General features: G+C 31.9%; 2 long non-coding RNA genes across 3 annotated transcripts in view; one reads left to right on the top strand and one right to left on the bottom strand.

Moving 5' to 3' along the window:
• The first annotated feature begins 4560 nt into the window (after positions 1 to 4560).
• The window catches only part of LOC143051921 (uncharacterized), a 36371-nt gene continuing 14745 nt past the window's right edge, over positions 4561 to 26186 (top strand). Inside the window, exon 1 of one of the 2 annotated variants that reach the window (XR_012970950.1) lies at positions 4561 to 4696. This is a non-coding gene — a long non-coding RNA (uncharacterized LOC143051921). Of the gene's footprint in view, positions 4697 to 19305; positions 19374 to 26186 lie in introns of those variants that run through there. The other variant, XR_012970949.1, reaches the window with a different exon arrangement.
• On the bottom strand, positions 5908 to 7354 carry LOC143051920 (uncharacterized). Its single transcript, XR_012970948.1, has 2 exons — positions 7231 to 7354; positions 5908 to 6228 (listed from the first exon to the last, which is right to left on the bottom strand). It is a non-coding gene; the product is annotated as an uncharacterized LOC143051920 (long non-coding RNA).

Below are 26186 nucleotides of genomic sequence, written 5' to 3' on the forward strand. Positions count from 1 at the left end.
ATCCTGGAAGTGGTTTACCCAGATTTAAAAATTTGTAAACTACAATGTATATATGTATGTTTATATATTTATATTGAACATTTGAATGAAAGTTAATTTTATTTTACAGAATGTATAAAGATAAGGAGTCTTATTTTAAAGACGATTTGATGGATATTTGGCCGTCAGAGGGCATGTGTTGTCAGGTAGTGGGTTGCACAGGCCATATCCTCAGAACACATGCCAAATACACAGCTCACTGGAAGCTAAAGCATGTGACACAAATAAATGTTTTCTCTTTTCCACATAAGTGTAAGCAGAAATATGATGAGAAATGGAAGATGAACAGACATCTGAAGTTAATACATAAATACAGTTCAGAGATGGTTTCAGCCGTTCAAATTCCTATTTCGAAAGAAGAAAACATGCACTATGTATGTCCTGGAAATGTGTTGTACCGTAAAGTGTCGAAAGTAAACACTGTAGCTAGGGACGTCGCTAGGAAGGCTAAACAAGATTATATAAGAGGACAAAATTTACCGATTCGTGGTATAGGGGGTCTTCATTATCTCGGAAGGTCTTTAACAGCGTTTATTGCCTGATTTTTATTCTCAAAACGACTTATAGTGGAATGGTGATAACCCATTACAAGGTGACAATCACATAACTTTAACAAGAGGCTCTCAAGAGCCTGAATCGCTCACCTTAATTTTTTTGGTTAAATCTCTCATCAATGATTATTTTGGCTTTTCAATTTATTTAAATGTTTTTTGGATCGTCCTATTTTCTTCAAAAGCAAAAAAAAAAAATTTCTCTGATGTTCTATTTTAGCCATAGAAGCTATGTTTCTTGACATACAAGGAAATAAAATATAAAATTTATACTAGATACTATGAAACTCATTTAGCCTAAGTTTGGCTGAAATTGATACAGCAGTTTCAAAGGAGAAGATTTTTAAAGGCAGTGCTTTAAGGCCTGACTTTCAAGTCATGAGGTTCATCTTTCCTTACGCAAATCTTTGCTGGGGGTCATTTTGCAAGAAATAGATCCGGAAATGTTTAAATTTCTCCTCTACTTTTTGTGGTATGTATTGGTTTTTGTTCCTTTCATTTACATTGGGAAATAAAGAAACGATCAGTGTGTATTGTTCGTTTTAAAAATCTGTTTATTAATGTGTCTTTTGCATTATAAGCAGTCAATCTGATTACAAACTATCATTATTCGAATTCCGTGTGGAAAGAGGTCCGTTCAATTTCGAGTACTATTTGCGATCTAAAGATATTTTAAAATCATTTCACTCGTTGATATAACATGATATTATAATTAAAAGTCGACTGACCGTGAATTATATTGCATAATATACAATTTAAAGTATTTCTGTACGTGAAGCCGTCTAGGAAGCCGTATGACGTTATAGTTATTTCGGTCTCAGTTATGTAAAATATGAAATTATCGTTCCTGAATAGGGTTCCATTAATTAAAGACAAGAAGCGTCAAAAAGTGATAAGAAGCGACAAAATTAAAATAGCGATAAGAAGCGACAATATAATTAATTTAGCGAGAAGAAGCGTCAAGAAGACTATATAGCGACTATACATAAATAAAAAAAAATGTCATTGCAACAACTTATTCCCCATAGATACTAAAAAAACATGCATTATTTTTTATTATAGGGGCGGTTATAAAACATTTTTTATATTACTGTACATTGATAGATAAAAATATGTTTTTATTAAGAAGAAAGGGATTAGTTTTTATTAGATATAAAAAAAAATATATTTTATGCACACGCTAAAAATTGGCCATCAAAACAAAAAAAATTCAATTTCCTTTTAAAGAATTTATTGAATCAAAACCATGCAATATCATTTCCTTTCTAACAGTGAAATTCTTCTTTTTCATAGGGACATATTTGATAGGTGTAGCTTCACCCTATCACATCAAATGAGAATAGCCTCGTGAGAGAATTACAATTCGCTTGTCCTTTGTTAGTTATTGTCGCTTCGTCACTAAATTAAACTTCTTGTCGCTGTTTGTCTCTAAAATTCGTCTTGTCTCTTATTAGTGAGACCAGTCAGTTCCGTCCTTAACTTCCGTTTTTGCACTGCAAAACAATCACACAATTAACGATGCCTAGTCCTTGTTGGTGTGTACCTGAGTGTCATTTAAGAGGAGGACTTGCATTTCTAAATGACTTAATAAGAAGGAAAAGTTGGACCAACGCCTTGGCTCAAACGTAGATTGTCATGTGCGATGCAATCGTAGAACCCATATCAATCAGCTGTTGTTTGCAAGGCACATTTTACTGAAAATGACTACGTTCAGGAAACTATTCATGGTAAAACTTTATTTTCTTTAAGAAATATATACTGTTATTTATATAATCGCCATGCAAGTAAACCAAAGTCTGTTTGCAACCGCAATTATCGTTTTAGAATAAAAAGGGGGGTGAATTCAAGACGTCATAACTTTTGGGATTACGATTCAATATCATCTGTTTGACATTTTTTGGTTAATACTACAATTGTATGGTTTTTCTACAAGAGATATATTATACTGATAATTATTTTAGCAGTAATTATGTAAATTTCGGTTGTAATGACAAGAATTCATGAGCTATGCCTCGGGCTTTCTTGAAAAATATCAATGACAATGTAAACAGGAACAAAACATTGACATGAATGATGCTCTCCACCTATGTTATAGTTATTTAGGTATTGTGTTGCACAAGTCTTTCACAAGTTTCAAAAAAGCTAATGTTATAAAACTTTTTTCAGGGCACATACCCACTTTATAGAGACTTGTCTACTGCCATGCATTCCCATCCTATTTTCATGCACCATGGTTTACAAAATTAAAAATCAGGACGGTGTCCCGTTAAACCAAAAGAACTAAACTGGATGAATATTGTAGGAGAAATCTAGAGGAAAGTTTTGATTTGTGAAATTGGTTTTCCTGAACAGATGTACATTCATCCTGCAGGAAAGATTTATAACTGTCCACCACCAACTGACGAGCTAATGTTGAGCTTCACAGATGGAATTACTCAAACACCATAAATGCCTATGTTTTCAGCACAGATTTCACAAATCATGACACAGCTGTGCATTTTTATGCCCCACCTACGATAGTAGGGGGGCATTATGTTTTCTGGTCTGTGCGTCCGTTCGTCTGTTTGTTCGTTCGTCCGTCCGTCTGTCCTTCTTCAGGTTAAAGTTTTTGGTCAAGGTAGTTTTTGATGAAGTCCAATCGACTTCAAACTTGGTACACATGTTCCCTATGATATGATCTTTTTAATTTTAATGCCAAATTAGAGTTTTTACCCCAATGTCACGGTCCACTGAACATGGAAAATGATAGTGCGAGTTGGGCATTCGTGTACTGGGGACACATTCTTGTTTATACCTGTTAAGAGTCGAAAACTAAATATTATTTTTATATAAATAAACATATATTGTGTCATTTTAGAACTTATATTTTTCCAAAGGATGCATGAATGAAAGTAGTGAAATTCATTTTGCTTTGATATATAGATTTGAATTACAATTGTTCATGTTATTGTTATGCATATAAAAATAAGGAGATGTGGCACAATGTAAATATATGATATTCTGTGAGTTTATCAAACTAAAGGGGATAAGAAATGGGTATAAGCAGTTACAGGACTGTACTACTGTACAATCTCCAACAATGAGAAAAACTCATACTGTAAAGAGAATTTCATATTTACAAGTAAGTTTTGTTTTTGCATTGAATAATTTTCTTCTATTAACAAGGTATTAAATAAAACTGGAAATCAACATCAATTCTAGAAAACCTCCATTTCTTCTTACCTCTTAATTTCATGGTGTTAGTTCAATTATTTTTTAATTTGATGTAATTACCTTTTTTTTCTGTTTAGTTGTTTTTTTTCATATTCAACCTATTAATTATGTTTTACATACATATTGTGCATTATAACTTACCTTAGGAAATAAATTGCAAAACTTGATAGTATGGCTAAACCTTTTCATGATTTGTAAACATGAAAACTTAGAAACTAAGCTTACTCCATGCATGCATGGACGAAGGTAATTAACGTTAACTTAGTCCATGCATGCATGGACTAACACAACAGACTTAGTCCATGCATGCATGCACTAAGGCAACTAACCCTAACTTAGTCCATGCTTGCATGGACTAACACAACAGACTTAGTCCATGCATGCATGGACGAAGGCAACCAAGGCTAACTTAGTCCATGCTTGCAACTAAAATTAACTTTTTTAAAGTTTAAAAAATTTATAAATGCAAAATATTTCAAAAAAATCAAATTTTTCAAAATTAAAAAAAAAAAAAAATATTTAAAAAAAAATTTCTTTTAAAATTTAATTCTTATAAAAATAAATGAAAAAAACATGAAAAATTTACAAAATTATTTGTTTCCAAAATGCTGAAAAAGTTCAAATTCCATTTTTTTTTTCAAAATTAAACAAAAAGAAGAAAAAAATGGTTAATTATCACCACCAGATATAGGTACCCTTGGATATAGGTATAAATGCCACATGAGAATATTCACGTCTGCCAAAAGATTGAAATGTGTTCACATTTCATTTCAATGGTAAAAACTCTTCACTGAACAGATCAGTTGGAGACGGTCAGTTGGAGGTGATTTGTTTAACATAACCTGGACAGTAGCTGCAATTAGTTCCTGAAAGTTCCTAATCATTTAGTAGTGGTAAGTGTTATTTTAGTTTGTTGTTATTATATCTGTAATAAACATGTTTTGTTGCACTATGATTTTTGCCTTTGTCTCAATAGCAGCTAACTTTTTGTATGTATTGTACATGTACATGCATTTAGTCGTCAAATCATCAACCCAACAATGTAAGATCTGTAAATTTGCTTTCACAAATTTTTTGTTCTTCCCATGCCGGGATTCTAATCCATGCTACTGAGATATTGTGACACCAAATCTGTACAATTTTTAAACACCAGAGAAGAGCAGATGATTTAAACACTTTTGTGTAAACCAGCATTACATAAGATGTTTTTGTGTCTAATGTTATTATTGCAGTTTGAGCATTCAAAAACATGTTCATTATGTCCACTGGTTGTGTTTGGTTGCTGTCTGCCATATTAAATGGATTTCCTTTTTTTGTTATTTGTTTAAATTTGTCTATTAGCTTTCTCTTTTGAAATTAAATAAAAACAGTTCACAAATTAAGTGTGCTGGGCTTATTTTAATTAACCTTCATCAGAAACATACTAACAAAAATTTGAAAGCAAAGGATGTAGATACCATTATCTTGGGACTTAATAAGCCCAAGTATAACGATCTTTAAATTCAGGCTTTTGCTCATTGTTGAAGACTTCAGGTGACCTGTACTTGTTTACATCAGTGCCCTACTATGCAGGGCTAGTAGTTGTCTCAATTGCAATCATTCAATGTATCCTTGCTTTTGTATCATTTAAAGACTTCAATTCTTTAATCATTTCAGTTAACACATTTTAATTTCAAAACATTCAACAGATATTTCCAAATAACAAATTTTGTAAACAACAGATATAATTGGTAACTGGTAATTATTTTACAGTCAATATGTTTTTATATTTATCAAGAGGCATCATAATCATGTTCATTAAATTCTTTCCTTGTCAGACTGTTACTGATCTCAAAACCAGTGAAAATTGCAAGTAGCTTTTAGTTTCTAGTAGTACTATTTTGATAAGATGTGTAATTTTTCGTCATTTCTTTTGATGTTCTGTCATATCCAGTCAGACTATTTCACATGTTGAACTTTACTCACAATTATATTTCATCTGTAAATGCTAAATTATGCAACTTCTAATGCAGGGAGACATGAGGGTTACTAATTTTTTAAATGTATAACTAGTTTTTATCTAATACAGTATATTTTTTAATATCAAAATAAAAATAACTAAAACTGAGTATTTAATAACAATATTTATTTGCAATTTTTTTCGTTTTCCGTTATCTAACTTTAGTTTGCCTCAACTAAATGTTATGAAACTTATAAATCTAGGAAATTTGTAGAACATATTGTTGTTAATTGACCATGTTGATTTGCCATAATTTATCACATTCACACATATTCATTGCAAAAACATCTTCTTTTTCATAAGTGTCTACAGGAGCTTGTGTTTCTGTATCTTTTCTTTAAAGAATCATCATGATAGCTTTTGTTCCCTTCACATTCGAGACATAAATGAGATCTTCAGGAAAATATCTACTCCTTATATCTTAATCTGAAAAAACAAAACAAAAAATATGCTTTGACATAGTTTGACATATTTTTACAAGATTGTACATACTGAAATGTCTTGCCTGCTTTATGGTCATGATTGAACTTTCTGTTGCATGTTTCAATCTGAAGAATATACCACAATTAGTTCCTAAAACATATACACATGACTAAATTTTTCTTCCAACATGATTTTTATTTATTTACTAATCAAGGTGAGAGTAGACAATGAAAAGTAGATAAACATATATAGATTACCGTAGCTTCTCAACTTTAATTTGATATCAACAAAATGTATTGTGGCAATTTCTCAAATATCAGTGGTGGATCCAAGGGGAGGGTTCCGGTGGTTGGAACCCCCCTTTTTTTGAAACGATCAATGCACTTGAATGGAGACATATAGTTTGAACCCCCCCCCCCCTTTAGAAATGTCTGAATTCACCCCTGAATATAATACAGGTTACCCAATCATCACAGTTGGTTGACCATTATGGATAAACCATTTCACAGATGATATCGGATGTTTCTTACTTCGTACCTACAATCCCCTTTCCTCTTCATGAATGTGATCTACCGAAATAGACTATATACCAAGTTTGTAATAACATGTGCAACACGAAGGGTGCCACATGTGGAGCAGGATTTGCTTACCCTTCTGGAGACCCTGAGATTACCCCCAGTTTTTGGTGGGGTTTGTGTGGCTCAGTTTTTAGTTTTTAATGTTGTTTCTAGTGTACTATTAATTGTCTGTTTGTCTTTTTCATTTTTATCCATGGCGTTGTCAGTTTATTTTCGATTTATGAGTTTGAATGTTGCAATGGTATTTTTCACCCCTCTTTTTTTTAACAGGAGGTTTAAATAAGCTGTAATTAGCAATGGATGTTAGTAGCCATTTAATTCTTTTAAATTAAAACTAGTCTGAAGTACTGAACCATGTTTGATTGAAATATTTGTAGATGCTATAATGACACACTTCTTCAAACATCAGTAACAGTTATAATCATACCTTTGCTGACTTCAGCATTTGGTTATGTCTTCAGTTTCTTTTCTCATCTGTCATAGTATCAATATTATATATGTAGCATACCATCATCTTGATGCATTCTGTATTACAAATAGTTACTCAACAGTTTTATCGTAGCAATCTTTTGGTGGGTTTTTTTATCAGGAACTACATGTTCTACATTCTGGAAATCTTACAATGCATGGAAAAGCTGAAATTATAAATTAGGTAAATAAATTTTAATTAATATGAAACGACACAATCAGCTTTTTTAATGATAAATGTGTACTAAGTTTCAAATTGATTTGACTTTAACTTCATCAAAAACTACCTTGACTAAAAAAACTTTAACCTGAAACTGAGGAAACACTTTTAATTTCTATGTTCAGTGAACCAAAAAAATGGGGTCAAAAGTCTTTAATTTTGTTTTAAAATAAGAAAGATCATATCATAAGGAACATTTGTACTAAGTTTCAAGTTGATTGGACTTCAGCTTCATCAAAAACTATCTTGACCAAAAACAGTAACCTGAAGTGGGAAGAATGGATGGACAGACAAACAAACAGACGAAAGGACGCACAGACTAGAAAACATAATGCTTCTCTACTATTGTAGGTAGAGCATAAAAATTCATAAAAGAACTAGCAAAAAAAGGCACCAACAAAAAGAAACAAATCTAAAGTAATTGTCCATTAACCAGGAAACCCTTGTTTTTCCCATTTTGTTGCTCCTAATTCATAAACAGATTGAGTCATAACTCCAATATTCCAACCCTTACTATCCTTTGGAGTTTTGTGGTGTGGAAACTTCAGGCAATTCTATAAACTGTTCTACAAATTATTGTCTGGACAATAGAAAATTGATTATTTGGGCCCCTTTTATACCCCTTTTTCCTACACCAAAGGGACCATAAATTAACCCCCAAATCAATCCAAACCTTCCTTTTTGTGGTTTCAAACTTCAAAGATTTATATTTACTTATGCTAAAACTATTGGCATTTTTTTTAATTAAACTTAAGTTATTGGCAAATTTCCAATGGATTTTATTAATACTGAAGTTATATATGTTGGTAAATTTCAAAATCACATCTTTAAGGTGGTACCCAACACTTGAACTAAAATTAATTTGGCTCGTTTAATTTTCTTAAAGTTTTGATAAAGTATTTACTTTGACTCTTTGACAAAAATATAAAAATTTAAATTTTTTGAACCAACCGTTTTATCAGAAAAATTACACTGGTTATATAGCAGTTTGACAAACACTCATTTTAGTCATTGAAAAGCTTAATATCCCTTTAACAACACAACGTAATTAAAACGTTTAGCTGACTTTACAGAGTTATCTCCCTGTAGTGTTAGGTACCACCTTAAAAGTTGTGTGAAATAATTCAAATATATTATAACTTTTGGATTACCTCCCTTACACAGCTTTCAAATTGTCTTGACTATCCTTTAACCAGAAAAATAATTGTTTTTCATCTTTTTTGCCCCTTATTCATAAATGGTTTTATCTATACCCTCAGCCAATCCTAACCATCCCATAGTAGTATAGAGCATTGGGGTATAATTTTAGAAAGATCATACACTTTTACACAAGTCATTAACTTAAAACTACAAAAATGCTTGTGTTTGGCCCATCATTCTTGACTGTTTGCCCCATAACCCTAAAAATAAATTTCAACCTTCTTCTTATAATATTTAACATTGTGGTACAATTTCAGAGGAATTGAAATACTTATACACAACTTATTGTCCTGAAACTAGATAAATGCTTGTTTTGGTCCCCTTATCCTAAACCTTAGGGACCATAACCCCCAATATCAATCCCAAGCTTTCTTTTTGTTGTTTTAAACATTGTGTTAAAAATCTATTTATTTCTATTAACATGATTAACTTATACTAAAGTTATTATCTGGAAACCATCCGTCTTCGAACGATGCTCAGCTGACCACAAAGACGATGTGATACCAATATAATTATATGATTGCAAAAATTTTATGGTTGTATAAAAAGGTATTCTAGACTTTAAACTAGAGGCTCTAAAGAACTTGTGTCGCTCACCTTGGTCTACATGTATGTGAATATTAAACAAAGTACAGATGGATTCATGACAAAATTGTGTTTTGGTGATGGTGATGTGTTTGTACATCTTACTTTACTGAACATTCTTGCTGCTTAAAATTATCTCTATATATAATGAACTTGACCCAGTAGTTTTAGTGGAAAATGTTAGTAAAAATTTACAAATTTTATGAAAATTGTTAAAAATTGACTATAAAGGACAATAACTCCATAGGGGATTAATTGACCTTGTTGACCATTTCCGTCATGTTGACTTATTTGTAAATCTTTCTTTGCTGAACATTATTGCTGTTTACAGTTTATCTCTATCTATAATAATATTAAAGATAAAAACCAAAACAGCAAAATTTCCTTAAAATTACTAAATCAAGGGCAGCAACCCAACAATGGGTTGTCTGATTCATCTGAAAATTTCAGGTCAGATAGATCTTCACCTGTTAAACAATTATATCAATTATACCCTTGTCAGATATATGCTCTAAATGCTTTGGTTTTTGAGTTATAAGCCAAAAACTGTATTTTACCCCTATGTTCTATTTTTAGCCATGGCGGCCATCTTGGCTGGTTGGCCGGGTCATCTGACATATTTTTTTAACAAGATACCACAATGATGATTGTGGCCAAGTTTGGTTTAATTTGGCCCAGTAGTTTCAGAGTTCTAGAAGATTTTTGTAAAGGTAACAACGCCGGATGCAAAGTGATGGGAAAAGCTCAGTAGGCCCTTTGGGCTAGGTGAGCTAAACATTACTTTTTTTCTAGTTTATAACTGAGTGAAGCCAATATCATATATACCCAATAAATCATCAAATTCGAAACATATTTCTATGTTGATTAAAATGAAGCTTTTTATTATTTGATGCAAATTTTATGTTCGGAGAGCATTCTACAGCTATTTTCCAGTATTCATTTAGGAATTACTTGATCATCAAAAAAGCGGTGTTTAAAATATAATACAGGGGACTCATATTCATTTTAACTTTATTTCGTGCTGCTACTTTTGATTTTACACAGTTAAGATGGCTCAGACTTATTCAAAGTCTCTATCAGAATGCCGTATTATTTTAATCTTTACAAAGAGTACCTCAAATTTGTCAAAAAAAATAGGGGTTCCAGACCATTTAAGCTCAAAATTTTACTTTAAATAGGTACAATCATGTTAAAGGGACCATTTTCAATGAAATGATAGGGAAAATAGAGGTGCTGACATATTTTTATGGGATATCAAACTAGAGGCTCTCAAGAGCCTGTGTCGCTCACCTGTTACTGTATTTACTGATGTCGGTCATCTTGGTTGGTAGGTGAGGTCATTAGACACTTTTTTTAAATAGATACCATAGTAATGATTGTGGCCATGTTTAGTTTAATATGGCCCATAGTTTTAGAAAAGAAGATTTTTGTACAAGTTACAAAAACTGACGAAAATTTGTTAAAAAATTACTATAAAGGGCAATAACTCCTTAAGGGGTTGACTGACAATTTTGGTCTTGTTGACTTATTTGTAGGTTTAACTTTGCTGAACATTATTGCTGTTTACAGTTTATCTCTATCTATAACAGTATTCAAGATAATAACCAAAAACTTCATAATTTCCTTAAAATAACCAATTCAGGGGCAGCAACCTAACAACGGGTTGTCCGATTCATCTGAAAATTGGAAGGCAGATAGATCTTGACCTGATCAACAATTTTACCCCATGTCAGATTTGCTCTAAATGTTTTGGTTTCAAAGATATAAGCCAAAATATACATTTTACCCCTGTGTTCTATTTTTAGCCATGGCGGCCATCTTGGTTGAATGGCCAGGTCACTGGACACATTTTTTAAACTAGATACCTCAAGGATGATTGTGGCCAAGTTTGGTTAATTTGACCCAGTAGTTTCAGAGGAGAAGATTTTTGTTAAAGTTTACGGAAGACGGACGCAGGACGACGGACGACGGACGCCAAGTGATGAGAAAAGCTCACTTGACCTTTCAGGTCAGGTGAGCTAATAAAAACTGTCTGTGACACCTCAGGTGTGACCTGGTCCAAATCTGTAATGTACAAAGCTGAAATATAGCTTCAAATATTAAGCAAATACAAGGACTTATATATACATATATGCGTCCCTGGCAAATACAAGGGTCACCAATAAGGAAAAATAAAAATTTTGCCTTAAAACCCAAATTTTGGAGGGAAAATGGTGAAATTGGGTGAAATGTCAATTTGAGCCTTTAGCAGACCTGTACAGAAATTGCTAACAAAACCACATAGAAGCACATTTCAGAGATGCAAGTAAGAATTGTATAGCTTAAAATTTATTAAAAAAACATAAATATTTAAAAGTTTTTAGGAAAGTTAATTGTTCAATAACATGTAAATTATTCTCACTGATTTTTGTGATAATTGTCTTTTGATGGATCAATAATAAAAAAAACTAACTTTTTGTTTTGATTTATAAGCTAGTAGTCAGCTTGGAATTAATAAAAACAATGATGTCATGGATGTACGAACTGTAAATCACGAAAACAGGAATTTAATACAAGGATTTACAAGTTCGTTTAAAATTACATTTTGTATATATGTAACAAAAAATTTGTTCCGGCGTGACATTTGTTCCACGGGAACAAATTTCATAGGAAATATGTTCCACTGGAACTTATGTCACAGAAAATATGTTCCAGCACTATAAAATTTGTTCCGGAACTAATTTTTTAACCAAGTGTGAAATAAGTTCCGGAACAAAAATTACAGCACCATGACAATGTATAAGTTTTGTTCCAATATTAAAATAAAAAAAAAAGTGAAATAGGTTTGTGTGATATTAGTTTTGAAAGAAGGTATTGTATAGAAGTCAATGAAAATGTTCTGCTGGAACCTATTTCACAGGAAATACGTACTGTGCTTGCATGGGGTAGTGTTTGCAACTGAAGGCATGACTTTAGGATGAAAATAAGAAATAAAAGCGATGATAATGTTTCATAATTTGTATCTATTTTTATCTTTTATGTGGTATTCCACCTCCTTGTTTCCTGTTGATCTGTCATGGGTGTTCTAATCATACATGTACTTAGCTATGGTCATTGCACATTTTTAAGAGAGTGTTTTTTGTTTCTCTATGTCTTTAAATATAATTGATCAGTCACTTTGTCCTTTTTGAAAACGTACAAATGTTCATCTTTAACTATTATAATATTTTTTTTCCGGAATGACTTTTATTATTATTTCTTATTCTACTCTTTCCTGGTTCATAAGTGTCATTTTTAGTATTATTAATTGAGTATGTTATTAACTTTTGCTTTACTCCACATGATCCAAATTGGATGTTTAAACTTTTTCTATATTACCTTATCAATTAAGTACATGTTTTTATACGACCGCAAATTTTGAAAAAATTTTCGTCGTATATTGCTATCACGTTGGCGTCGTCGTCTTCGTCGTCGTCGTCGTCGTCCGGCGTCCGAATACTTTTAGTTTTCGCACTCTAACTTTAGTAAAAGTGAATGGAAATCTATGAAATTTTAACACAAGGTTTATGACCACAAAAGGAAGGTTGGTATTGATTTTGGGAGTTTTGGTCCCAACATTTTAGGAATTAGGGGCCAAAAAGGGCCCAAATAAGCATTTTCTTGGTTTTCGCACTATAACTTTAGTTTAAGTTAATAGAAATCTATGAAATTTTGACACAAGGTTTATGACCACAAAAGAACGGTTGGGATTGATTTTGGGAGTTTTGGTCTCAACAGTTTAGGAATTAGGGGCCAAAAAAGGGCCCAAATAAGCATTATTCTTGGTTTTCGCACAATAACATTAGTTTAAGTAAATAGAAATCAATGAAATTTAAACACAATGTTGATGACTACAAAAGGAAGGTTGGTATTGATTTTGGGAGTTTAGGTCCCAACAGTTTAGGAATTAGGGGCCAAAAAGGGACCCAAATAAGCATTTTTCTTAGTTTTCGCACCATAACGTTAGTATAAGTAAATAGAAATCTATGAAATTTAAACACAAGGTTTATGACCATAAAAGAAAGGTTGGGTTTGATTTTGGGAGTTTTGGTCCCAACATAGTAAGGGGCCCAAAGGGTCCAAAATTAAACTTTTGTTTGATTTCATCAAAATTGAATAATTGGGGTTCTTTGATATGCTGAATCTAACTGTCATGACTGTGTATGTAGATTCTTAACTTTTGGTCCCGTTTTCAAATTGGTCTACATTAAGGTCCAAAGGGTCCAAAATTAAACTTAGTTTGATTTTGACAAAAAATGAATCAGTTATGTTCTTTGATATGCTGAATCTAAAAATGTACTTAGATTCTTGATTATTGGCATAGTTTTCAAGTTGGTCCAAATCGGGGTCCAAAATTAAACTTTGTTTGATTTCATCAAAAAATGAATAAATGGGGTTCTTTGATATACCAAATCTAACTGTGTATGTAGATTCTTCATTTTTGGTCCTGTTTTCAAATTGGTCTACACTAAAGTCCAAAGGGTCCAAAATTAAACTTAGTCTGATTTTAACAAAAATTGAAATCTTGAAGTTCTTTGATATGCTGAATTCAAAAATGTACTTAGATTTTTTATTATGGGCCAGTTTTCAAGTTGGTCCAAATCAGGATCTAAAATTATTATATTAAGTATTGTGCAATAGCAAGTCTTTTCAATTGCACAGTATTGCGCAATGGCAAGAAATATCTAATTGCACAATATTGTGAAATATCAAAAAAAAAATTAATTAGAGTTATCTTTCTTTGTCCAGAATAGTAAGCAAGAAATATCTAATTGCAAAATATTGTGCAATAGCAAGATTTTTTTTTAATTGGAGTTATCTTTCTTTGTCCAGAATCAACTTAAATCTTTGTTATATACAATATACAATGTATATTCACTTTTTACTACCAACTGATAAATTAAAATAATCTTTACCATTCAGTGATAACAAGCAGTTTTTTTACATCTTAATATTTTATGATGTATTTAAATGAGTAGTTATTGTTGCAAACTCCATTAGAAATTTTAATTGAGATTAGTTTTGGAATAAGGGAAAGGGGGATGTGATTAAAAAAATTGGGTTCAATTTTTCTCATTTGAAATTTCATAAATAAAAAAGAAAATTTCTTCAAACATTTTTTGAGAGGATTAATATTCAACAGCATAGTGAATTGCTCTAAGAGAAACAAAAATTTTAAGTTCATTAGAACACATTCATTCTGTGTCAGAAACCTATGCTGTGTCAACTATTTAATCACAATCCAAATTTAGAGCTGAATCCAGCTTGAATGTTGTGTCCATACTTGCCCTAACCGTTCAGGGTTCAACCTCTGCGGTCGTATAAAGCTACGCCCTGCGGAGCATCTGGTTTATAATTTCTTTAAACTCACTTATGACAAGTGCTCAGTATATTTTTAAAGAAAACTTGTTTAACCAGGGGAACATATTTCATAGACAAGGAACTTATTTCACCAGGTGAGGCCAGGATTTTTTAATTTATTGGTTTACGGATCCGCCGACCCGATTTTGCTGATTTCCAGAATAAAAATAAAATTCAATTTTCACGCTTTTTTATTCCCGCCGACCTTAACAAATGCATTATCCCTGAAAAATAATTAAAATATTTTTTTTCCTGAAATGAAATGCATTAATCACTAACAAAATTGACAACACTTTCTGGTGTGAAAAAAAACCCTTCCAGTTTACGTTTCTAAATATAGACAAATCAATTATAACTGACCTTGAAATGTCGTTTGCGCAAATAATTTTGCGGAACGAAACTTGTGTTTAAAACCAATTACACAATAAGTTCGTTTACCTTATTTGTCATCAGTCCGTAAGATGCATCATCTCATAGAAATAGACTTGTCCAAATGTGGACAGGGTGAAGGCATCAAATTAAAGAACTGAATATTAACAAATCATTAGGAATTTTCTTGTTTTTTAAATATAGGTAATAAAAAAAATGTCATTCATTTGGATAAAAAAACGGGAATGCAAGACAACAGATTAACCCGATATCGTTTTTCCAGTGGACGATTCTATTAGGTTTTTGACACGTGTGTTGAAACTTATTTTCGTACGACGTTTATGCATTTTTTCTTTATCAGTTTTCGTGCTTGAAGATCATTATTTACCAAGTTTTCTGGAATTGATTAAGAGCTACGCGAATCTATTTTTCTTGTTTCTGAAATGATGATTTAATTTCGTCTTTGTCCGTGCATCCCCCTTTTTTTTAACTGTAAATTACTAGACAATGTCATGCGTAGTTTATAACAGCTGAGCAAGGATTTGTATAGTAAGAAAACTTCTTACTATACAAATCCCTGAGCTGAGCAATAATATTTTATCGAACTAAAATTTTAGAAATGATGATAAAATAGCATAACAAACATATTGCTAGAAAGGTGAAATATATATTGATTTTGCATATTTTTTTGTCTTCAAAGATGATTTTTTTTCTTCTTTTTTTTCCCGACCGACCGACCCGACCTTTTCATGGGGAAAATCCGTAAACCAACAAATTAAAAAACCGTGGCCTGAGGAACAAATCTCACGAACATGGAACTTATTTCACTAGATAAGGCCAAATAAAATAATATGTGTGTTTCCTGTTTCATCTTTGAAAAAAATAGGGTAGGTAGGTAGGGATTTTTTTTTATTTTACCATTTTTTTTTTACATTGAGTCTATGGGAGAGAAATCCTGACTTTAAGGAAGCTGGCTTGTCATGTTTTGGATTTTTTGTCAGATTTTTGGAATCCTCTGGTTTTATCCATTCGAATGCCTTGAAAAAATTTGCCCGGTGACCCCCATTTTTCTTTTTGAAATTCTTTAACATGTATAATGATAAGCCATCTGTAAAAGTCTTATAAAATTTTAATTACTTTTTAACAGTTTTTGAGAACTTTAACTTGTCAATAATAAAGCTATGAAAAGTCAAGAGAGAATATTTTCCCGCCAAAATTTCAATGGCTCATATCTCCAAAACAAGCACGGTGACCTATATATTTTTTTTGCTCTTTGGATTCCTTTTTTAAATCCTGATCAATATAAACTAGTGCTTTGAAAAGTTAATTACTTTGAAACTGAGAAGCAAACTCCCTTAACAGTGCTTATTGAAAAATGACAAAAAAAAAACTTTAGGGTAGGCTATTTCTAAGCTTAAAATATAGGGTAGGTAGGGAAACAGGAAACACACATGCTTTTTTATTTGGCCTAAGGAACAAATTTCACCAACCCAGAACTTACAAATGTATTTCACCAGGTAAAGTGTGGAACTTATTGCATAGAGATGGAACAAATTATATAGAAATTGTCTGTGAAAAAAGTTCTCCCAGAACATATTTCCTGTGACATTAGTTCCACTGGAACTTTTTTCACAGGAACAAATTTTGGCTCACATATATTCTGAGACTTGTATTAAAAAACAAATTATTTTGTTAAAAAATAGCAATGAAGATAAATTAATACATTGTACTCCAGTGTTCTACTATCATGACAGTGACTAAAGCAAATAGGGGAAATCATAAATTGGTTGTGGCAATACAAAAATTCAGCAAATTTTTCAACAAACTTTAACATGTAATGTTCAAATAATTACCATTATGCAACTGGAGTACAAAAAAAAATCAGAGCAAATTGATCCAGGGCGAACAAGTACAAGTATGAGTGATAAATTTGTCCTGGTAAAATATGTCAGGGCGGACAAATATTACTATATAGTATAAAAAGTCCATGGTTACAGAATTTACTAGTATACATTTAGTCCGATATTAGTTATATATGTCCCCAGACAAATTTTCCTAGGTAATCATGTCCTATAAAATCCTATAAAAGATTCAATTACTTGCATTTGCAAATTTAAATCTTATGTTTTAGTAATGTTTAAGAGTCACATAGTTAAATTTTAGATAAAATTTATGTCCCCAGACTATTAATTTTCCCACAAAGTCATGTCCATGTCATTAGAAATCCTAGGTTTAAATGTCTATGCCTTTAATTTTTAAAAGTGAATATGAATGTAATATGTTTTAACATTGTTATAGACAAAACGAAAGAGTTGTGTATCAATCTGTTACAGCTAATTTCCTAAAGCATGTAGAGCAAGACTTAAGTTAGCTTGCTTGCTTTGTATTTAAATTGTACACTCATTAGGATAATATCCAATTAAATTCAAATATTAAATATACAGGTTAAACTATGCCTATATATATTATATAAAGATGACCATCATGTCAATCATATTAACAAAGCTTGTATAAACAATTATACAAACAAAGAAGGCAAGCCAACCAAAGTTTTGCATTACATGCATTAGGAAATTAGCTGTAAATAAAATTTGTCTCCAGACTAATTTTCCTAGAAAATCATGTCCATGTCATATTTTCCTAGAAAATCATGACGATGTCCATGTCATTAGTATTGAATTCCTAGGTAAAAATGTCCTAGTCCAAATAATTATAACAGCTTGAAAGGCTATTATATTTTTTTTCTTTGAAGCCTTACTTCGACGAACTAAGTAAGGCGTCAAAGAAAAAAAATATAAAAGCCTTTCAACTTACAAGACGTCAAAGAAAAAAAATATAATAGCCTATCAAGACGTCATAATTATTTGGACTAAAAATGTCCATGTCTTTTATTATAAAAAATGTTATAAGCAAAGCAAACTGAATATTTATGTTTTTAATAATTAGGTTATTAAGGAAATATTCTGCATTTTTATTGGAAAAAAATTTCTTCTATTTTCCAATCTTATCTATAAAAAAAAAATCTTCTATTTTAAATATATTTTATGATACAAAAAAACTATTAGAAAAACAAGTCTTGTGACATATTTTCCTAGGAAAACAAGTCACAAACATAAATTACTAGCTATGGACTGATTTTCCTAGAAACATTAATTTGTCCTGGGACTTTAATTCCTAGTAAAATCATGGACATGCACTTAATTAACTAGGAAAAAAGTCTGGAGAACAAATTTTACAACCGGACCAAATTTACTGTTACACTATTCCAACTAATTATGACGTCTGGCAAGGCTATTTTTATTTTTTTTCTGGGGCGTCCCAGAAAAAAAATAAAAATAGCCTTGCCAGACGTCATAATTATTTGGACTACTGTTACACTAGGACCACAGGCGCTAGACGTTCCCCCTTTTATTAATTTCTTGATTAGCTATAGCTGCTGTCACGGTGTATTTGTTTATACAGAAGAATTCTAGAGTTTTGTATCACTTTGACAGTCAAATCCTGACACAGCAGCCCAACTGAGACCAGATACCATTTTTATTCATGAGTTATGATCAGTATCAGATATAAATGAGGGGGAGGACAGGGATAAGGGAGACAGGGAGAAAGGAGGAAGGGGTGGGAGAAAGGGGGTAGGAGAAAGGAGAGGAAGGTTGGGAAAAAGGAGAAGTTGGAGAAAAAAATAAAATATGAAGAAATAAAATATCTCTCTTTTTCCGGTAAATTAAAAAAAATAAAATAAGGAGAAGAGGGGTAGGAGAAAGGAGAAAAAGGGTGAGAGAAGGAAAAAGAGTACCCCCTGTCCTCCCCCTCATAGGACTCATAAATGCATTTTCAGATCCTTTTTTCGCTTGTTCTATTAAAATCTTACCACGTAAATTCCATAACTCTCTTTTTTATTTAATTGAATGTTGATTTTGTTTGCCTCAAAACAAACTGTTTTTTCTGTGAATAATTTTCAATCTCCTTGCTTCTAATAGTATGAAAAATTTGCAAATCATCTTTGACAGACGACGCGAGCACGAATCGCAATCTGTCAACAAAGTTCTAAATGCACATAAAAATAGTCCGCTGTCGAGTTTTAATTTGATTTAGAATGACAAGACATTTCATCGTTCTCTGTAGAACAAACCATGATATCAATACACATTTGTATTTTATTGATCTTTCTAGGGATGTTGCGACTTAAAAGTCTTTAATAATAAATATTCGTGTAGTAATATGCCCTAACTCTTCTGTACGAAAGGAGACCGTAAAGACAGAGCAAACGAAACTTGAGGATGAGGATGAAGATGAAGATGTGTTGATAAGATCTGATACGTAAAATGCATACAACTTAAATTTTCTCGGTAAAAAGTCACTTACTATTATTTCTCTTTCAAAACTGCCATTAAGGAAACACGCATTAAAATACCCGTTTGGAAAAAAAGGGGGGGGGGTGGTCTCAACGCCAACGGAAGATTCCGGGAACGTTCGGCCTGATATATATATTTAGCCGTCATGTTTATAAGAATGTAAATTATTTGAATTAATATGGGGAAGTTTGTTGAAATGTTCGCCGATTATGGCCTTTTAGGATAAAATTTGAAAAAATAGGCAGGGCAGGAGTTTTGAGAAAAAAAGAGGCAGGATGACACACTTGCAAAAAAAATAAGACAATTTTGGTAAAAAAGTCAGGATAAACTAAAAAAAAAAAAAGCAGGACCAGAGACATATAATACAATGTATTATATGTCTCTGGCAGGACCGAACACAGTGAAAAATAAAAAGGCAGGACAAAGATTACAGCTAAAAAAAGGCAGGACAAAATTTACATCCTAGCCCCCCCCCCCCCCCCCCATAAAAATCAAATGGTAGCTAAATGGAGCTACCATTTGATTTTTATGGGGAGGCTGTAATCTCTGTCCTGTATTTTTATTTTTCAGTCTATTTGGTCCTGCCTTTTTTATTTCTTAGCTTATCCTGACTTTTTTACAATAATTGTCATCCTGCCATTTTTTTTGCCAAGTTACTCATCCTGCCTTTTTAGCTCACCTGTCCCGAAGGGACAAGTGAGCTTATGCCATCACTTGGCGTCCGTCGTCGTCCGTCGTCTGTCGTCCGTCGTCTGTCGTCGTAAACTATTTCAAGAATCTTCTCCTCTGAAACTACTGGGCCAAATACTTTCAAACTTTAACTGAATGTTCCTTAGGGTATCTAATTTATAAATTGTATCCGAAGTTTTGATCTATCAACAAACATGGTCGCCATTGCTAAAAATAGAACATAGGGGTCAAATGCAGTTTTTGGCTTATAACTCAAAAACCAAAGCATTTAGAGCAAATCTGACATGGGATAATATTGTTTATCAGGTCAAGATCTATCTGCCCTGAAATTTTCAGATGAATTAGACAACCCGTTGTTGGGTTGCTGCCCCTGAATTGGTAATTTTAAGGAAATTTTGCTGTTTTTGGTTATTATCTTGAATATTATTATAGATAGAGATAAACTGTAAACAGGAATAATGTTCAGCAAAGTAAGATTTACAAATAAGTCAACATGACGGAAATGGTCAGTTGACCCCTTTAGGAGTTATTGCCCTTTATAGTCAATTTTTAACCATTTTTCGTAAATCTTAGTAATCTTTTACAAAAATCTTCTCCTCTGAAACTACTGGGCCAAATACTTTCAAACTTTAACTGAATGTTCCTTAGGGTATCTAGTTTGTAAATTGTATCCGAAGTTATGATCTATCAACAAACATGGTCGCCATTACTAAAAATAGAACATAGGGGTCAAATGCAGTTTTTGGCTTATAACTCAAAAACCAAAGCATTTAGAGCAAATCTGACCTGGGGCTATATTGTTTATCAGGTCAAGATCTATCTGCCCTGAAATTTTCAGATGAATCAGACAACCTGTTGGGTTGCTGCCCCTGAATTGATAATTTTAAGGAAATTTTGCTGTTTTTGGTTATTATCTTGAATATTATTATAGATAGAGATAAACTGTAAACAGCAATAATGTTCAGCAAAGTAAGATTTACAAATAAGTCAAATGACGGAAATGGTCAGTTGACCTCTTTAGGAGTTATTGCCCTTTATAGTCAATTTTTAACCATTATTCGTAAATCTTAAAAATCTTTTACAAAATTCTTCTCCTCTGAAACTACTGGGCCAAATACTTCCAAACTTTAACTGAATGTTCCTTAGGGTATCTAGTTTGTAAATTGTATCCGAAGTTATGATCTATCAACAAACATGGTCGCCATCTGACCTGGGGTTATATTGTGTATCAGGTCAAGATCTACAATGTATCTGCCCTGAAATTTTCAGATGAATCAGACAACCTGTTGTTGGGTTGCTGCCCCTGAATTGATAATTTTAAGGAAATTTTGCTGTTTTTGTTTATTATCTTGAATATAATTATAGATAGAAATAAACTGTAAACAGCAATGATGTTCAGCAAAGTAAGATCTTCAATTAAGTCAATTTGACCAAAATTGTCAATTGACCCCTTAAGGAGTTATTGCCCTTTAAGGACTTTTTTCGCAATTTGTTCATCATGTTGACTTACTTTAAAAAATCTTCTCCTTTGAAACTGCTGTATCAATTTCAGCCAAACTTAGGCTAAATGAGTTTCAGAGTATTTAGTATAAATTTTATATTTTATTTCCTTGTATGTCAAGAAACATAGCTACTATGGCTAAAATAGAACATAGGAGAAAATGATTATTTTTTTTGGCTTTTGAAGAAAATAGGATGATCCAAAAAACATTTAAATAAATTGAAAAGCCAAAATAATCATTGATGAGAGATTTAACCAAAAGAATTAAGGTGAGCGATTCAGGCTCTTGAGAGCCTCTTGTTTTTTTACTCAAAATCCTGTCCTGCCTTTTTTTTCAAATTTCATCCAAATTGCAACTGTAAAAGAGAGTACAATAAATTGAAAAATAAATTAAAAAAAGGATTGTTTTCATTCCTTAATAAAACAAATAAATGAGATAAACCCAAAGAACACCAAAAAATTTTGGGGAAGCATTAATAATTACAAAAAAAACAATAATTGTGAGCCTGCTATTTCTGCCAAAGAATGGGAGATTCACTATAGAAATTTGCTTTCTTCAAGTAATAATGATACAACTGATACAAATCAAAATATCATGAATATAGAGAACAAAAATCACAACTTTTCTGATACATCCCTTAATGTCCCTATTACACGTAAAGAAATCAAAGACTGTATTAAGAAGTTAAAAAAGGGAAAATCTGGAGGTCCTGATTTGATGATTAATGAATTTCTAAAGGTGTGGTCAAACACTCTAGTTTTACTTTTGACCAAACTTTTTAATAAATAAGATACTTAACTCAGAAAAATTCCCCAAAATTTGGAACATTTCTCTTGACATCAATTTATAAATCTGGTGACCCATCTAATTGTGGGAACTATAGAGGTATAAGCATAACAACCTGTCTTGGTAAAGTCTTTACATCCATTTTACAAAAAAACGACTTAGTGATTTTCTTGATTATACATAATTTATTATTTTCAAATCAAGGTGGTTTTAGAAAAAAATTACAGAACTGTAGATCATGTCTTTATTTTAAAAACAATAATAAACAAATATTTGTTTAAATGTAAAAAGAAACTATATGTGTGTTTTGTAGATTTTAAAAAGGCTTTTGACAGTGTCTGGAGATCAGCTCTGTTCTTAAAATTACAAAATAAAGAAATACAAGGCAAATTTTATAATATACTGCATGACATGTACTCTAATACATGTACCTTATATTCATGTGAATATCAAAATATGTTTACCAAGCCTTTTCTTGATAATCAGGGTGTCAAACAAATTGATATCGGAATATGCAGATGGTCTCCAGAACTCTCTTGATTCTTTACAAAATCATAGTACTGAATGGAAACTGGACTTGAACCTTAAGAAAACAAAAATTATAATTTTCTCTAAAACTAAAAGTAAATTAAAAAAACGTTTACTTTTATTACTTAGGAGTTGATTTTCATAGCTCTGGAAAATTTATACAAGCAGTGTCAAGCCTCTCAGATAAAGCTAAAACAGCATATTTTGCATTGAAGTAAAAACTACCATATAGTGAAAATTTGTCTGTTAAGACTTGGCTCCAGCTTTTTAATTCAATGATAACTCCTATTTCAACTTATGGATCAGAAGTATGGTTATCAGAATTCAAACCAAATTTTGAAGCATTTATAGACAAAAGTAAATTAGACAAAACACAAAACTCCATATTTAAAAACATACTTGTGGTTCATGGAAAGTCTTCCAATCTAGCAGTGCGGTGTGAATTGGGCACTTTACCCATTCGTATTAAATGTTATCAACTTATTTTTTTATGTATAAATATTATGAGCGTCTCAGTAATATTGGTGAACAGTCTGGTGTTCCGCATGAAATTTTCAAGGCTGCTTTTGAAATGTTGAAGTGGACAAAACTCTCACAAATAGAGAAAATTCATGGTCTTATAAACTATCTGAATTAATGAAATATATTGCAATACCCTTTAAAAAGCATTGTAATAGTAATTTCAAACAGAAACTAGAAGATTTCTACAAAAATAAAATTATATTTGAACTTTCTAAAATAAAAGATGGACACTGTGGTAAACTTTTATTTTTTAGTAAAATTTAAACAACAAGAATATTTAAATTTTAATATTCCTAAATACATGTACCTTTAACCCTTTCCTCCATAATGACGCCTTTTGACGCCACCCCCCCTTACTCAATAATGACGCCTTTTGACGCCTTTGTAGTACCTCAGTTGAAAAACTTTGACTACAAAGTGTCTGCAGTTGACTTAATAAAATTGGTATCCATTATGAAAAGGAATATCATAGGAATACTAGTATATATATATCCGACTCAAATTTATTTGATGAAATAGTTGTTTTTCGCAATGCCTTAATAAAACTTTAAAGCATATGTTCAGCATTGTATCAAAAAAATCCTATGCGAATCAAGTATGCAAAAAAAAAAAAATTCAATGGAGGAAAGGGTTAATTGAAAAAAACTCACTAAATTAAGAATAATGCACACTCATTAGCAATAGAAACTGGGAGGTATGTAAGACCAAAAATACCATCTAATGAGAGATTTTGTAAATTTTGCACAGGAAAAATTGAAAATGAGATTCATTTCTTGATTGAATGTCTGCAATATAACAAAATTAGATCTAAATATAAAATTAATGATATAAATTTAAATAATTTGGATGAAAATTTTACCAAAATGTTAAATCCTATGCCTGAAAACGAATTTAAATCTATTTGTATGTATATTGAAGAAGCTCTTGATTTGAGAGACCACCATACCGTTTCATCAGATAATAATCCTTGACAGTAGTTTGTCCATATGCATATATATATATAAATATCTTATATTGTGTGTTTTTAAGTAAATATATGAAAATCTAGAATAATACTGAAATATAAGTCTATGGTATCAATATCAGTTTATAAGGTATTTGTATACATAGAATTGGCTTGACTTGTTCCATGAATCTTTATTTCATTTGTGTGTTGTTTTAATATTATTAACCGGATTTTTGTGACAAAAATGTCGGTTATTGATTTGGGGATGTACTGCGGGCGGGCGGTCGGTCGGTCGGGCGGGCGGGAATCAAATGTTGTCCGTGCATTAACTCATGAACCGTTCAACCAAAGCTTTTAAAATGTTAATATGTTGTTACTGACAACTAAATGAAGGTCAAGTTCAATAATGGCGATTTTGACTTTTACCGTTCAGGAGTTATGGTTCTTGAAAGATTCAAAAATTGAGTTTCCAGTCGTGTCCCTGCATTTACGCATGAACTGTTCTTCCTTAGCTTTCCAAATTTTAATATGTTGTTACTGATGACAAAATGGAGATCAAGTCCAATAATGGCGATTTTGACTTTTACCGTTCAGGAGTTATGGTTCTTGAAAGATTGAAAAATGGAGTTTCCAGTCGTGTCTGTGCATTTACGCATGAACTGTTCTACCTAAGCTTCCCAAATTTTAATTTGTTGTTACTGATGACAAAATGGAGGTCAAGTTTAATAATGACGATTTTGACTTTTACCGTTCAGGAGTTATGGTTCTTGAAAGATTGAAAAATGGTGTTTCCAGTCGTGTTCGTGCATTTACGCATGAACTGTTTTACCAAAGCTTCCCAAATTTTAATATGTTGTTACTGATGACAAAATAGAGGTCAAGTTCAATAATGACGATTTTGACTTTTACCGTTCAGGAGTTATGGTTCTTGAAAGATTGAAAAATGGTGTTTCCAGTCGTGTCCGTGCATTTTCTCATGAACCATTCAACCAAAGCTTTTGAAATTTTTATATGTTGTTACTGATGGCAAATTAGAGGTCAAGTTCAATAATGACGATTTTGACTTTTACCGTTCAGGAGTTATGGTTCTTGAAAGATTGTGAAATGGCGTTTCCATTCACGTTGTTGCATTTACTCATGAACCATTTAATCTAAGCTTTTCAAATTTTAAGATGTTGATACTGATGACAAAATGGAGGTCAAATTTGATATTGACGATTTTCACTTTCACCATTCATCAGTAATGGTTCTTGTGATATTGCCAGGACACAAATAAATATTAATAAATCCGGTTTGCTGTCGTTGTGACAGCCTCTTGTTAATTATCTGTATTTGGATCACGCCTCTATTGAGCTCTTTCCAATAAAATATTGAATTGAATTGAATAAACAGGAATCTCGGGAGGGGGCACTTCCTATACATATAAGGTGTCAGCTGGGAACAGTATATTTAATACATGTACACATGTTCCCAATGCATAGTCGGATCCTTGGCCCCCCCTCCCCTTTTCGTGGGAAAAAATTGGTTTATCAGAGGCGGATTTACCATTTAGGAGGGGGCCTTCCCCCCCCCTTTTTTTGGAAAAATTTGGTTGCTTATATAGGAAATCACTGAAGCGTGGCTGGAGCGGCCCCCTCTTAGGTCAGTCAGTGGGCCCCACTTATAAAATTTTTTGGATACGCCACTGTTTATATATAGGGAATCATTGAAGCATGACTGTAGCTTAAATTTCACATTATTATACATTTTTCTATCAGAGGCTTTATTTTGGCTAGCATACCAATTGCTAATATATTTAGTGTGAATTAATTTGCTAGATATGTTCAAAAATTT

This window comes from Mytilus galloprovincialis, chromosome 11, assembly GCF_965363235.1.
Source record: "Mytilus galloprovincialis chromosome 11, xbMytGall1.hap1.1, whole genome shotgun sequence".
Lineage (NCBI taxonomy): Eukaryota > Metazoa > Mollusca > Bivalvia > Mytilida > Mytilidae > Mytilus > Mytilus galloprovincialis.